Raw genomic sequence first — 11256 nt, forward strand, 5'->3', positions numbered from 1 at the left:
TAAAAATTGCATGCTACGTATGTATTAAGTTAAAAGTGACTTACGTACTTAAATTCAAGTAATGATGTTATTACTATCAGTTAGTGCTATGCTTTAGGGGAAATCACTGCAGTCACTCCCCTAAGCTGTAAAAATGCATTATCACCTAGCAACTAAGTGGTAGTTATTAAACAAGCCACCTAACAGATAAACAGCAACCTTTTGGCTCCCTCAAGCTCCTTGTGCTTCATCTAAATGTCGTAGTGGTCAGTAACAGCCACATAACTAATTTGGGGTGCCTGGATACTAGAGGTTCCACTGTACAATGTGATCTATAGGTTGCACATCAAACATTATTTTTTTAATACTGCAGCTATGCATAGCACTTTTATCTAAGAAAAATTGTCTTTCACCTAGTGAAAGTGTGCATGACTAAGAATTGAATGCTGTTGTTAAAATTACCAATACACCCATTTCATGACCAACACCATTATATACTATACAACTTTCTTTAACTCTGCATACTATTCATAGACTTACAACTGTTTCTCATCTGATTTCATTCTCTCAAGCATGGATATATTATACAGAGGGGCTGGGATTCTTTATTGGACCACACTGAGATAAACTTTGCGTCATTATTAATATGTGTACATGTGGTTGTTTTGCATGAGGAGTTGTAACAGTGCATGCAAATAATTAGATTAGCAATCTTGACTGTACTTATGTAGCCACACCCACTTAATGGATTGTACATTACTATCTGATAATGTGTACATTATATTTTAATTAATAGGAGTCATGTTCATTACTTGTCATCAGAATTGTGCATTGTCTGTAGACACTCATCTATAATTATTTTGAATTGGAAGTTTATAAGTTTAATGATCTTATGGAAGTGCAGAATTGCCATGTACTTTGTTCCTGTGTAGTTAACAAGATGTGTAAAGTCAGATATAAGCTGCTACATGTACTTTCAGTACTGTTTTGGTTTCACATCATGACCATATGTAGAGAACTTGTAACTTCACAGGACGTGAGCGTAACTGATATTTAATTGTGTTGTTACTTAAAGCTTATACTTATAACTACACTATGGCTTATTGACAGACTAAAAATAATAATGAAGACCTCAGACATGCATGTATTGCCAATAATATATGTATTGTGGAATACACTTCCTCCCTTAGAAACATTAAGTATTTTGGTTGCAATTCTCTGATGACTCCCCATGGGATTTCACAACATTTAAACATACAGTAGCCACGAACTGCAAAGCCAGTGAGTCACATCATCCAAGGGAATTGACAACAGTAGGCAGGTCATTGATATACAGAGTAAATTGTAAAGGATCTAAAATAGATCCTTGAAGCACACCAATTTACACTGTGCCCCTACACACCAATCTGGTTCCCCTGTGGAGGTTTTGCAAGCCTCCTAGGGGATACATACTGAAGTCTGCACTTAGGACAAGCATGGCTTGGTCATAATGCCAGGGCACATGTTGCTTCCGTAGTTCAATGGGTCCTCTGGTTTCCATGCGGCTGCACCATGACAATTTCCAGGTGTATGACTGCCCAATATTGCTACTACCTGTCCCTTTCAATTAGGAAGGCTGTGTGACCCGAGAGGGGTAGCAGAGAAGGAAGGTGTGTGCGTGCATGCAAGCTTGCATGCATGTGCGTGTGTGTGTGTGTGTGTGTGTGTGTGTGTGTGTGTGTGTGTGTGTGTGTGTGTGTGTGTGTGTGTGTGTGTGTGTGTGTGTGTGTGTGTGTGTGTGTGTGTGTGTGTGTGTGTGCATGAGCTATGTACCACAAAAGAGAGAAAACTTGTTAAAGTTGGTGGAAAAGGGTCCCAGCAAATGACCTCAGAATCATCAGACCAATGTTATTTAGTTTACTATACAGGTGAAAAATTAAGTGCACAGTACAAACAGAGGAAATATACACATTCCTAGTCAAATATAGATATATGTCTGCTGTGTTGAGATCATGCATGGTCACAACAAAACATATCCCTAGCTATAGTTGGTTCACATTTGCCCAAGCCCTCATTATTTTTGTTAATAAATTTTGTTACATGGGCCAAATGCTCAAACATTTAGTAGTGCTGTGAAGCCCTTTAAACTGTTTAACAAAAAATGCTTTGATATGAGCAAGAACAATTGAGTTATGGGGCTTTAAATATACCATACATGAATGTAGTATATAAACCATTCAGGCACTCAAACATGTTTACAACATGACTCAAATGTGGCTTGTTCCACCATTGGTAGTGATAATACTGTAGCTACTCATTTTGGCAGGGACTCAGGTGCATGCAAACTGACTAGAGCTTAAGTATGTTCAGCCCAAGCCATTTAGCTATATTCTTGGACTGTTTGTGTATTGGCATGCACAGTGCATGGAAAATTGGCCAAAACATGCCTCACTAGCTATGGTATGGGTAATAGCAAACCGAGTATATTTTCACAATCCTTATTCCATGTCCAAACTACCAGGATCCAGTAATCACAATTAACATGATATTTGGTTCATACATTTGGCATATATAACTGGCTTAACTGCCATGCAGATATATATTTTAACAAAGCTGGGAAAGTATATCCATGCATGTTTCTTTCCTTAATATTAATATATATTTATCAGTATTTACTGAAACTCATGGTCATGAGACAATGAATACATAAGCATGTGACTTAAGCTGGAGGCTCTCCTGTTCCACCTGTAACTGCAACAACAGTCAGACCAAGAGTCAGTTCATGCTACTAGTAATTTTACCAATAAGCTTTAAAAAAAAGTCAAGTTCCATTTTTAGGTCACATGTAGCTAATATGCACAGAATACCAGAAGAGGACAGTTGGTACTCATTAATACAGCTGGTTAACATGGAGGAGTTTAAGCAGCAACAGCCAACCTGAAATGGTTATCAATTAAAGTGTGATCTGAATGAACTGCTCAATACATATCCAATACTAACAGTCATTCAATAATTAATTAGTACATATATACATGTTAAGTGATTACCACAAACTGGAGCAGTTCAATGATTTCAACAACTGAAACATTTTATAGTAATAAATGCAACACTTTAGCAAGTAGCTATTTTCTATGTATTACAAAAGTAATTGTGTGATAAAGCATATACAATACAAAGAAACACCACAACACACACAAAGTGTGTATAGTTAATGTTGTGTGTTAGGAGGTGAGAGGTCAGGCTGATATCCAGTTGGCGGTATAGTAGAATATCCAGTTGGTTAAATATCACATGGAGGAGGAGCAGTTGCATTAGTGGTGACAACTTGTGGTTGCTCAACTAGTACAGAACTACCTACACTCTTGTAAGAACGTTTTTTGTAGTAGCAGGGACATATGGGGACTAAACAGCACACACACAATGTTATTGTGGAGGTGATGAAGATGAAGAGAAACAATGATCCAAGCACAATCCCAATAATCTCCAGAGTATTGAGACTATTAGCTAAAAAGAAATGAACAATGATGTGACAATATTATTAGTGATGCCCTGATAATTGTGATAAGTGATATGTCGTACTATGTACCACTTTCACACCTCAGATCAGAGGAAGGCCAGTGCATGTATATCATATATTGCACTAGTTCAGGAATGTTAACAAATCTTGTTAAAGCATATCTTGTAAACTAACAGTCAGGCATGCATATATCACATTATCTCATTCCAAGAAATCTCAGGTGTCCTTTTCTATCTCTGTGAGCCATTATGTAGTCCCACATCTTGAGATCAATTGTTTATTGGTATTACTGTAAAAGCATTCCTTTGGCCTGTTTTTAATACACATGATGAGTTCTAAAATACTGTTATGAGGAGTTCTATAATACTGTTATGGTAAGTTCTAGACACCCATCTTGATGTTACATAATGTGCACTAAATAGATTGAACCATTAGCAGTGAAGTGGTATTTATGTAATTTTTTCATGATTATAATTTAATTATGCACAATTAATATGCAGCCCTTAAGCAAGTACATATTATGGTATAACTTACATAAATTGTGGTGATACAAATAGTGCAATACAGCCAATGCTTACAATTATGATTTTTATGATATAAATATTTGGTATAATCATAAACGATTAGTTGTGATCGTTCATACTAAACCTACCGGTAAATCAAATATCCAAGTTTTATAATCCATAAGATCTTATGGTTGCAACGCATCTACTTCAACCTTTCTCTAATATTTGTACCATGCAACAGCTTCAAGCTGGCAAAGTTCCAAGGTGCTACCTTGTTTGCATGGTTAGTCAAGTCGTACCAATTGGAAAGGCTATATATATTATACTGGTTTTGTTGGTAGCGGGTCACAATTGTAATTTTCCTGGATAATCCAAACCACACTGACACATTGTTTACTACTAGTAAAGCTTGTACCTCAAATTCATTACTCATTAGATTTAAGGCAATTATACATTGAAACATTGGGTCTAGTCTTTGTTTACAGCTGTTTAAAACCACAGTGACTATTAATATGATGACATAATCATGATATCTTTTTTATGATATACATTATTGTGGCATCACTGCTGACACTCCTTCACTTCTATCCCTTACATCAAAGTAAAACACTAGGAGCATATGGTCCAGGAGTATAAGTAAACCTCAGTAGGTATATAAGTATCAGCGTTGAAACCGGGTCACTGCTGGCCTGGATGACCCGCTGACCTGGATAGCAATCCTGGTCCAGGTAAAATGGCATAGCCGTTTAAGAAACAAATTTTCCCTCAATTACCTCCTTTCATGACTATAAAGGAAAGTAAATAGCTAACTCCCCTAGAACCACATACAGATTATAACAATAGCCAGAGTATTTATTGAAGGGCACTTTACATTTAATACAGCGTTAGAAGTATGGACTTCAAATGGGCTTAATTCTTACACAATGCTATGATCACTCACTACAAGTGACTCCAACATCATTATAGTGATGACAGTCATCTAATGAATCACATTTATCTAGTTCACATTCTGTCAACTTGTGTTCACTCCCAAAACAAAAAGTGGAACAAAATATAATTGGAGAACCTGTTTTGGGAAACCTACAGGAAAGCAAAGTGACAAATATGATCGTGTGCCAAATATGGCAAAAATACAATGTGACAAATATGATCATGTATCAAATATGGCAAAAAAACAATGTGACAAATATGGATCATGTATCAAATATGGCAAAAAAACAATGTGACAAATATGATCATGTATCAAATATGGCAAAAAAACAATGTAACAAATATGGATCATGTATCAAATATGGCAAAAAAACAATGTGACAAATATGGATCATGCTATCATAATGCAGCTTCATTGGGGCGTGCTATTAATTAAGCCAAATTGCTACCTTGCCTGGCCTATGAACTGCCTATTACTGCCATTCCTAAAACTGGGACAACTCCCTAGCCCTTAAAGTGATATTCTCCTGTAGAGATTCTAATAGTTCTTGCATGACAATTTTACCCAGAAGTCACATGTGCGCTATTAACTTATTAAGCGGTAAAGCACAGTATTTAAATCCAGTTAGCACACCAGTTAAGGAATCATGAGTGAATGCACATATGTGACTGGATTTTGGAAAAACGATCCAAATCGCACATTAGAAGTTCCGAGATAAACGGTTTTAAAGAATTGAAGCCAGCATAACTCTCCAAGGATAGCAAGCACGCGTATGAAATTTACACAAAAGATGCATCAATCTGTTACCTTTCAAGTCACTTCCAGTACTTGTAGCTGCTTGTACAGTTTCCCGCCAAATAAGATAGAAAATCTGAGCAGTTGGACGAGCGAAGTAGTATCACAAGTGCTCACAAAGGGGTGGAGGTTGGGGGGTGGAGGTTGGGGGGTGGAGGTTGGGGGGTGGAGGTTGGGGGGTGGAGGTTGGGGGGTGGAGGTTGGGGGGTGGAGGTTGGGGGGTGGAGGTTGGGGGGTGGAGGTTGGGGGGTGGAGGTTGGGGGGTGGAGGTTGGGGGGTGGAGGTTGGGGGGTGGAGGTTGGGGGGTGGCGGGGAGGGCAAAAGTTAGACCTCAAAATGGAGGCAGACCACGATTGGAGTCCAGACACGAGATTACAGGGCTGTGCTGGCTCCTTAGTGGCTGATATGTAGCAAAATCAACAGAGAACACGTCTGGCCAACATTATAAGGCTGTCCACCAGTAAACCACTGACTCTTGCCAAACCAGGTCCTTCACAAGGCCTGAAACCGCCATTTGAGCACTCCACACCACCCAGAAAAGACGTGTGTAAAAACCAGCCTCGTGTAGTTTGAGTAGTGCTGAGGGTCAAAACTTGTAGTACGATAGTGTAGCTATCCACTGGTGGTGTTAGTTTGATTTTGCCTGATGTGCGATTTGGATCGGTTCTGTAAAATCTGGTCACATATAGCCTTTGCAACAAATGTTATATCAACTGTTCAAGTACAACAACAGCATTTCAGAATTATCATCAGCAAGGAAACTGCCTCTGGTTTTATCAATGGACATGTCACCTGGTAAGTCCATCGACCTCCATAGGAACAATATATTATATATAGTATCAGCAATCATTGTATGATGATGGGGTACTGATATGCAGAGCGTATCTTAGATACCGTATTTACTTGGTTATTTGCCATAATAGCCGCACTCGAGTAATACAACAATCAATTTTGAAAATAAGGGCTTCTACATAATTTCTGAGCATCTGGTGGTGGTCAAATTCAAACAGTAGCCACATCAATTTTAAAACTAACGAAATAAATGCCGTGCCATTTAATATGGTAGTTTAAGGAAGTTATCTGTTTGCTGTTATTATTTGCATGACAGTGTACATGCATGATTAAGATTATATTACAGTGAAACCTCAGTTAACCGAATTCCTTGGGACCAGGGGTGGTCCACAACTCTTAAAAAGTTTGCATCTCTGAAACTGTGTATAAATAACTTTAAATATCATAAAGAACATTTTTTAAAACTTCAGTATTATTAACTACCCTAATAGAGCAATCATTTCCATAGTTTGGTAAACCAAGAATCCAGACAAGTGGGGTCTGGATAACTGTGGTTCCACTGTATAATTATTGTTAATCATTAATTCTAAAATTTTAATCTACTGCAGCTGAAGATGTATAGATAAAAATTTGTGTATAACTATGTCTCCACATCAAGGGTAGCATCTGCTTAGTCCACAGTACTTGTTGTACTTTTAAGAATGCTCAGGCTGTACAAAATATACTGTAGAGTGTGGAGGGAGGTAATGTATCAGTGCACCAACTTCCAACTAACACTTGCTTCACGTCACTGATATGGGTACGGAGCAAGGAATCCTACCATCAAATGGCAAAATGTGTGGCAAATAACTATACATATAGCAAGTCATAGAAAATACCATCATTGCTGGTGCCTGGTACAACTTAATTCCCTTAAATGACTTGCAGGGTTCAACACTCTCCCCCTCTGACATAAAGCAAATAGTTTTGGGGTGTTCTGCCTCTGTGAATTCCTGTTGATTGGTGTATGAATATTTCAGTTGTTTGTAATGCTTGGAGAACTGTGGCCTAGCTATAGGACATACTTTTCCACACTATTTTCTCCTCACTGTAAGTGCTGCAATAGCTGGGTTCACAAAATGAAGTAGAGTAGGCTGTTTACTATCCATACAGTGGCATCAAAGTAATTTTAAAATGGTCAGGTGTAACACAGTGGTTGCACTGTAAGAACATATGTAGCATGCTACACCTAGGGGTCTGGGGACATGTTCCTCCAGAAATGTTTTCAGAATAGCCAGTTTATTTAAATAGTTATTAATCACAGCAGCAGCATCTAATAATGAAGGTAACTGATTGCTCTATTAGAATATCTAGTCCTTACAAAAGGTGGTCAGATTGAAACTGATCAATCGGACCAATGCATATTTTATATACATACATATATATATACACACCTCAAATACAGCTTCAAGCTGTACTTCATGACCTTATAATCATAATAGCCTTCAAGAGCATCCACAGTAGAAATAGCTAGCCCTTAAGTTTACCATAATTTTAAATAGTTTTAACTCGATGTTGACTGTACCAGGTGAGTTCCAAAAGAGCTAAGAGGCTTGGGCTGGAGGTGGGCAAGGGGCTGTTTAAAATGATTAAAGAGGAAGATGAATTAGGTCAAGTTAAGGGCTTTCCAGATCTCAAAATGGCTGCAATGAAGTAAATTTACAGCACAGGCTTTTATTCAACACCATGGAGCTGTACAGCCACATACAGCTATTCCCAGGCTGGCCAGCGGCCCATTAGGGTGCCAGACCACTCGTATGGATCACCACTGTGCTTGGGAAAAGTAGCCAACAAAATCAGATTACTCAAGTATAGCTGATTTTGATTACGAAAATTGTTAGTTCAGCTTTGTGTTCTTGGTGAAAAATCAAATCTGCAGTCATGGGTGATAAGACCGGTTTTCCCAGACCCAGTCACAATTGTGAATGGCCAAGTATAGTGTATGTTTAGTACCTACAGCGGAAACATAATAAGCATGTTTTAACAACGAAGTTGCTAGAACAGTTTTGACATTATGCTAACCTGTGGTCTCACCCATGTTTGTTTACTACTATCATCAAAGTAATTATGAAAATTGGTAAAGCCAGATATGCAATAGCATTAATGTTAACTAGCTTTTCCTGACAAGACAGGCATCGTGGGCAGTGATACAGCAATGTCACGATGTGGTATTGACACTGTAAACTCCAAACAGCAAAATCTCAATACTACCTTCCACAGGTTTTCACTTTCTTTCACTCTTACCTGCTTTGCTCAGGAAAAATTTCTAAAACACTTTGAATGTGCTACCAATGTTTCTATACTGCTGATATCCTTAAGGTTGTATGTGATTTAAATCGGTTTATGCTACTTCTGTGGGGTTGTGTACCATAGAAACATGATGTAAATGTAACCATGACAGTACAAGTACTTTGTGATATTCAAGAACACCAAAAAGTTTCCATTACATAAAAGCAGTTACTGTCTCAATACTTAATTAGTGGATAGCCCTCTCTCATCACATCATCCTTGGACCTAATTCTATATGTTGCACAGTAAAAATAGAAATGACTGTTTTTTATTATTGCAGAAATTTTCTTGAAAATACTTTTGTAAGGGTGTTGCACATCTTACGGAGGTTTACTGGTGGTTTCCTGTGAAATTTGGGGGAAAATTTGCAAGTTGCTAGCTATAGTTTTATTTTAAAATTAGCATCAATTTAAAGGCATTTTCAAGCCCGTTTAACTGAATTGCAAACAAATCTGCAGCTCCTGGGGGTTACCCCCAGGCCCCTTGAACTTCTAATTGCACGCTATAGCTAACTGTACACTAGCTTAGTCATATAGCAAGTTTCATGCTGTGTCCCCTGTATGTCAGGTATACAAATACCTACCTATTATACATAGCCTAGAAAGTCTGAAGAACAACAGATAGGCTTGAACATATTTCTATAGCTAGCTAGCAGTAAAATATCACTAAAATTGCATATCTGAGTGTCTAATTTTCAAAAAATTTCCTGTGGGGGCATGCCCCCAGACCCGTTAGAATGCTCATGCTTTGCACCTCGTAGAGTGTGCTTCACACACTGCGCAGCAAACTCCTCTCTCATTGGCAGCACCATGTATATGCTAGCAATTTCAACATCTACATACAAAGGCCTGACCAACTCAATTTTTCCTCCTCTGGCCCTGCAATGGATGCATGTGTTATTGTACATGTCTAAACATACTATTGGGATTTGCCAAATGAAACCATAAAATTTTTGTCACAACACTAAATTTCACCCTTAGTTCTTAGGAATTATACATCAAAAACAGCCTAAAACATATTCTATATCATTTTAATAGCCTTAGTTTGGCTGAACTGGTCGATTGAAAAACCTCACCGACAGCCATTTTCTTAACAAAACACGTGTATTTTACACAACAATACAAAATGCTCAAGTACAAGGATTAGCACTCATAATCTCTACAGCACAATATACAACAAAAGAAATCCCTTGAATTGCTCTATAAAATACCACCCGAACTGTGGTGGAATGTTACCATAGTAGCATTTATTCACTGTTGATTACAACACAATTTGCGCTCCATACAAAACTTGATTGAAGAGTTTAATTACTTGGGTGGACAAATCCCAAAAGTACAACTTGTTACCCTGAACCAAATTAACATTAACCAAACTAGGTATGTATGATGTGTTGAAGTTTACTGATTAAGAATCCACCCGAAATGAGTTGTTACTAATGGTTATTTTACAGATGCACTACAAAAAGTGTGAAACAGGGGTTTTTAGTGTATTAGTACGTACCTCAATTTCTCCATGCAAGACTCCCTCCTGCCTTTTCCCATTGTCCAGCACACTCTATTACATACTACACAAATCGCCTATCATCAAGGAATACAATGAACTGTATCCCATCTCCGTAAACTATTGTATGCAGAAGTTATGGCACCGTGTTTAAAGGTTGTGTTACTATGCAACATAATCACGAAGCCATACAATTGCAATGTATGGAAATTTTGACAAATGTTTTGATATGAATAACTGTTACTTGATACATCCAATCATTAAACATTCCATTGTGTAACATCAGCATCTAAGCTAGTCTTTGGATCTGTGTTGGATTTAGAGTGCACAACATAAAATTAGCTAATGACACTGTACAACTTTTCCAATAATGTGAAACTAGCTCTGTGTAGCACCCGACTTCATAGCTAGCACTGGAAAATTTAGTCACATGAACCATCAAGCCTATACATTTATATGCAGAGTTCTGTTGAAATACTCTAATAGAACATACACCGTATGCAAGGAAATTTTGACGCAAGAAAAATTTGCACACTTCATCAGATTTGACAAATTAAATGTTGATGAAAATCAAGAAATTGTGGATACAACTTGCACTTTTAAAGGTGCTTACGAGCATATGATGATTACATTTGACATAATTAAACTGATTAATTTTGTCAAGTTCATCAATTTTTCTTACATCAAAATTTCCTTGTGTATGGTACTCAAAATACTATAATAGAACAGTCATTTCCATAGACAAGGGTACGGAGGGTCTACTGTAGTGATGACAGTACCTGATAGTGAGTATGTGTAATGTGTATGAATATGTAACAACGTGTTTAGTATGTTGTATAGAATGTGTGAATATTTGCAGTTTGTATATGTGACCAAGAGTATACATAATAAAAATATTTAAGATTTTTATTATGTACTCTTGATGTGAC

Source organism: Dysidea avara, chromosome 9 (assembly GCF_963678975.1).
Source record: "Dysidea avara chromosome 9, odDysAvar1.4, whole genome shotgun sequence".
Classification (NCBI taxonomy): Eukaryota; Metazoa; Porifera; class Demospongiae; order Dictyoceratida; family Dysideidae; genus Dysidea; species Dysidea avara.